Raw genomic sequence first — 6,000 nt, 5'->3', positions numbered from 1 at the left:
TGAAATCCCAAAGAAACTGGACATTAAGAAAATGATTCTGAGATGTTAGAAAATAAATGGATGAAAATTGGTGAGAAATTTTAGGGGTGAAAAGAGAAGGGAGCTGCTGACTTACTCCATCAGATACTAAAGCATACCACAAAGTTATAACAATTAAGGCAGTATGGGTTTGCACAAGAACAAATAGTGATGACAATGAACAGAATATTAAAACTAAAGAGATAATTATTTACTGAAATTTAGTAAATGATAAAACTGGTGGTCTAGCTACATGAGAAAGCAGCACATACCAAAAACAAAACAAAACCAAACAAAAACAAAAATCACCCCCCAAACATCTAATCCTAGTGCCTAATCATTTACTTCACCTACTAAAATGGCCCTTACCTCTTCCCTTCTCAGCAATCGCTTTATTATGTTATGAAAGTTATAAATTCTAGTGACTAAGACCTCAGGTTCTAGAACTCGAAAAGGCCCAGATTTAAATTCTGATTCCACTGCAAGTTGGTTGGATTACCCAAAGGAAAGTCCTTTCCTTTTCTAAGTCTCAGGACAATATAGGATTTACCTTGCCCAGCTTCTAGAAGTTACTCTGTGAGATGTCCTGCCTGGTAAGAGTGTCTTGGCTTACTTGAAGATTTTGGGCCATGCCAAATAATCTATGTTAACTATGTGATTTATGGTGGGGGCCTTGGGTCATGCAGTATCAACTTGACCTCTGGAGGGGCTGGAAAGTAGCTGTGTAGCTGTGTAGGAAGTCAGCTTTATCTACATGATTGACTCTGAATAAGAACCCTAAACACCGAGGCTCAGGTGAGATTCTCTGGTACCACGCATGTTGCCACACAGCATTGCTGGGAGAAACAAACTCTGCCCATATGACTCCATGCAGGGGGATAGCTTAAAGTTTGTACCTGGCATCTTCTGAATTCTACCTTACTTTCCCCTTCCCTTTTCTGGAAGAAACCATCACCATGTGTCTAACAGCTTTCGTAAGGTCTGTGAGTGCTTCTAGTCTATCACTGAAACTAAGGGAGTCTTGGGGACTCCCCAACTGTAGCCTCTTTTACTTTATAATGGGTGCAATAATATTACAACCAAAGAGTTTGTTCTGAAGATAAATGAGACAATGTCTATAAAGTATTTGGCACAAAGCCTGCCAACAACAATTATTCCACAAATATTAATTTTATTTAACTTAGTGGAAGAAAATATATCATTCAATAAGTCATATTGAGACAATCGTTTGGCAATTTATGAGAAAAATAAAGTTAAAGCAATACATCACATTTTATTTCCAGATAAGTCTAGGATAGATATAATGTTTATACATAAAAAATAAAGTCATCAAGAATTTCAGGAAGTTATAGATGAATGTATCTGTTCTTATGAGGGGACTGTTCTTTCTAAGCATAAATTGGAGAATATCCCAAAGAGCTATGATAAATAATTTAAAAATACATAAAAATTTAAAAACATTTGTATTCTCTAATAAGCACCTTGAACAAAATTAAAATCAGGAAACAAAATGTGAAAATATTTGAAACATATAGAGCAGGCAGAGGGCTAATACCCTTCATATACATTTTAAATAGTTATATATTTTATAAGTATATATATAAAACCCCCAAGTTTAAAAAATGTTCTCTCTTATTAGTAAGCAAAGAAATGAACTCTGTTTCAAATACAGCATCATTTTAATCCCACTTAAATGAGAAGTTTACTTATTTTTTTAATGATAATACCCAATGTTGACAACAGTAGGTGTAATAGACATTCTTGTACCATAAATGGAATACAAATTGGCATAATCTTTCTGGGAGTGTTTTTTCCACTATCATCAAAACTCTAACAACCATTTCCCCAATGTACCCTTCCTCTAGCTAACCTCATCTTCTACTTCACAGAAAAAAAAATAATGATAATAAAATTAAAAAAAGAAATCATAAAGCAAAATTTCTTCTCCCAAATCTACAACATTATCTGTGTCTACACTCACTTCTCCCCTTTTCCTTTCCTCTGGCAATCAAAGATATGCCCCTCTCTCTGGATGCAGTGAATCCTATCCTCTTGATTCAGATACTAATTCCCACCCCCACATTCATAAAGTTTAAACGATCATTTGTATCTTCTCCTATTTAGAGCTCTTCTCTGGTATCTATACCCTTCTGACTTATCTACTACTTGATTGGCTTCATCTCTGAGTCTCCTGTGCTGGTTTCTTTTCTTGCCTTTTTTTTTTTTTTAATCCTAACTTTAATGCCATACGCCAAGTATTTGTTCTTTATAGGTGATTTCATCTATCCCGATGGACTTAATATTGTTTCTATACTAATGACTCCTGAAATTATATATCCATATATATTTTTTCCCTGAAACCAATATTTACATAATCCAACTGTCTGCTTGTTATCTCCACTAGAATATCCAATAGGAATCTTAAAGTTAATATGTTCAAAACAGAATTCTTAATTTACAACCTCTGTAAACCATGTTTCTCTCATGGGTTCTTTGTCCTGGTAAATAGCACTGCCATTTCTAACAAAAATCTAGATGTTTTCTCAGATTCTTATTTTTCACACCCCTACCAACTACTCCATCATCAACTCCTGTCAGTTCTACTCTATAAGAATATTTTCTTTTAGCATTCATTATGATCAAAATAAAACCAAAGTGACTTCTGAACATCCAATGGGATGAGAGGGAAGAGCATCCACATCTGTACTAAGGGGTTGAACAAACCACTTGCCTGGAAATTCTTCACTTGGGATAGTGGAGCATGAATGCCTCCTTGCATATGGGTCTCTCTATATAATAAATATCATTACAAAGATACAGAAAGAGAAACCCATCATCATATTAAATAAGCAGCAGTTACTTTGGAGTGGTATAATTACATGAAAGCAATGTTTATTCTGTGTGTTTCTGTAGTTTTTACATTTTTACTTGTATTTTTAAAATATTTTTAATGCAAAACGTATTATTAAACAATAGAAAGATGTACCTAAAATAATTGCCTTACAATATAAAAATGATAGAACTAGTGGCTGAAATTGAGAAATCTACTGTTGTAATAGAAGATTTCAACACTCATCTCTCAATAATAAGTCAAGCAGATGAAAAAAAGTCAAAAAAAGATATAAAATATTTGAATAGGAGAAGTAACGAGCGTGATCTAATTGGACAGAGAGAGAACTCCAAACCCAACAATCACAGAACATACATTCTTCTTAAGCACAAACGAAACATCTACAAATGTTGACCACGTACTTGTCCAGAAAGCAAGTCTTAACAATTTTCAAAGAAATGGTATAATATAGATCATGTTTACTGACTCAAAATGCAATCAAATTAGAAATCAGTAACCAATAAACATGTGAAAAACAAATATCCATATATATTGGGAAATTAAACACTTCTAATGCCCAAAGTACAAGAACTTTTAATAAATATTAACAGTATATTTCAGGGCACCTGGATGGCTCAGTTAGTTCAGTGCCTGATTCTTGATTTCGGCTCAGGTCATGATCTCAGGGGTCGTGAGATCAAGCCCCATGTTGAGCCCGGCACTGATCTTGGAGACTGCTTAAGATCTCCATCTGCTTCTCCCCACCATGTATCTAAAAAAAAATTTTAAGAGTATATTTCAATCTTCAGAAATTCTAAAACTCTAGCCTGTTGATAAAACTATTAGGAAATAGACGTTCTCACACTCTGATGGTGATAGTACAAAACAATTCCCCTATGGATGGCAATTTGATAATGCTAATCAAAATAGATATACATCTATTCATTGGTCCAGCAATTCTTTCCTGGGAATTTCTCTTAGCATACATCTATGCTATGTACAAAATGACATATATGCAAAGTTATTCCTTACAACAATGATTACAATAGCAACAGAGAGGAAATAATGCCTGTCCCTCAATAGAATACTAGAGAAACAACTTTTGGTTCTTGCTCACAATGGAATATTTTGTAGCCATCATAAGAATGAAATTTCTAGGACACTTTTTTTTTAACAATTAAGATTTAATCCATTGTTTATAAAGTATGTTCAAGCAAGTTTATAACTAAAAGTTTAATTTTAACTAGTTTGCCAAATTATTGGGACCCTATACGTCTTCCCACTCCTTTTTGACTAGAATCTTCTTCCTTAGGTGCTCTTTTACTTTTTTAATTTTATTTAAATCCACGTTAGTTAATATATAGTGTAAATGATTTCAGGAGTAGATTTTAGTGACTCATCACTTACATATAACACCCTGTGCTCATCCCAACAAGTGCCCTCCTTGAGGCTCTAGGACACTTTCTATCAATAGGGCACAGTGTCTAGAACAAGGAAAGGAAGTATACAGTATATGTTCCCTTTTGTGTAAGAAAAAGGGAAATTAAGAAAAGGTATTCAGATCTGCTCATATTTACATAAAAAAACAAACAATAGACCCTCTCACCACTCCTTTTCTACATCACCTTGGATGCCCTTGCTAATGCAAGGAGGGAAGAAAGAGCAGTAAAAGGTATCCAGATTAAGAAAGAAGATATAAAATTGTCTTTGTTCACAGATAACACAATTGTGTAAAAAATTCCAAAGGAATCAACAAAAATCTGGAATGAATAAGTGATTATAGCAAGATGGCAGGATACAAGGTTAATGTATAAAGGTTGATTGCTTTCCTATATACTAACAATGAATATCCGGAATATGAAATTAAAAACATAATACCATTTATATTAGCATCCCCCAAAATAAAAACTTCTATATAAATCTAACAAAATATGTACAAGATATATATGAGCAAGTCTATAAAACTCTTGTGAACAAAATCAAAGAACTAAATAATTGGAAAGAAATTCCATATTCAAAGATGGAAAAACTTAATATTGTCAAATGTCATTTCTTCCCAAATTTATCTATAGATTCAGCATAATCCTGGTCAAAATCACAGCAAGTTATTTTATGGATAACAACAAACTAATGGTTTTCTGGAGAGGCAAAAGATCTAGGTAGCCCATCCAATATAAAAAAGAAAAAAGTTGAAGGACTGAGACTACTCAACTTCTAGACTTACTCTAAAACCTCAGTAATTAAGAGAGTGAGTTATTGGTGAAACAATAGACAAATAGATGAATACAACAGAGTGGAAAGCCCAAAATAGATCACCATAAATATAGTCAACTGATCTTTGACAAAAAATACAAAGATAGTCTCTTCAACAAATGATGCTGGAATAGCCAGATATTTTTCTATGTACAAGGAAAAAAAAAAGAAAGAAAGAGAGAGAGAGAGAGAGAGAGAGAGAGAGAGGAATTAGACACAGACTTTACACCCTTTATAAAAATTAACTCAAAATTGATTATAGACCTACATGTAAAATGCAGAACTATAAGATTCCTAGGAGATAACATAGGAAGACATGTAGATGACCTTGGGTATGGGGATGACTATTTAGATATAGCACTAAAGACATGAAAGAGAGAATTGATAAGCTGGACTTCATTAAAATTACAAATTTCCACTCTATGAAAGGCAATAGAAAAGAATTAGAAGACAAACTACAGACTGGGAGAAAATACTTGCAAAATATACATCTGATAAAAGAGTGCTATCTAAAATATATTTTAAAAACCTCTTAAAACTCAACAATGAGGAAACAAAACCTCAATTAAAAATTGGGCCAAACACCTTGAGAGAGACACCTCACCAAATGTGTGCAGGTGGGAAATAAGCATATGAAAGGAGCCTCCACAGCATTTGTCATCAGGAAAATGCAAATTAAATGAGATACCATTACACACCTATGAGAACGGCCAAAATTTGCAACACTGACAACACCAAGTGTTGGCAAGAATGTGGAGCAACAAAAACTCTCATCCATTGATGGTGGGTATGCAAAATGATGCAGCCACTTTAGGAGATAGCCTGGCAGTTTCTTATAAAAACTAACTTAGTTCTACTATTTAATCCAGCAGTTGTGCTCCTTGGTATTTGCCCAAAGG

At 33.7% G+C, this 6,000-nt stretch overlaps 1 long non-coding RNA gene across 1 annotated transcript in view; it reads left to right on the top strand.

The window, feature by feature from the left end:
• Nucleotides 1-472: 472 nt before the first annotated feature.
• Nucleotides 473-6,000, top strand: part of LOC123384936 — a 34,957-nt gene continuing 29,429 nt past the window's right edge. Inside the window, exon 1 of the long non-coding RNA XR_006596747.1 lies at nucleotides 473-611. This is a non-coding gene — a long non-coding RNA (uncharacterized LOC123384936). The remainder of the gene's footprint in view (nucleotides 612-6,000) is intronic.

The sequence above is a fragment of the Felis catus genome, chromosome B1, assembly GCF_018350175.1.
Source record: "Felis catus isolate Fca126 chromosome B1, F.catus_Fca126_mat1.0, whole genome shotgun sequence".
Lineage (NCBI taxonomy): Eukaryota > Metazoa > Chordata > Mammalia > Carnivora > Felidae > Felis > Felis catus.
Note: the sequence above shows the minus strand (reverse complement) of the source record. Positions and strands in the feature narration are given on the sequence as shown.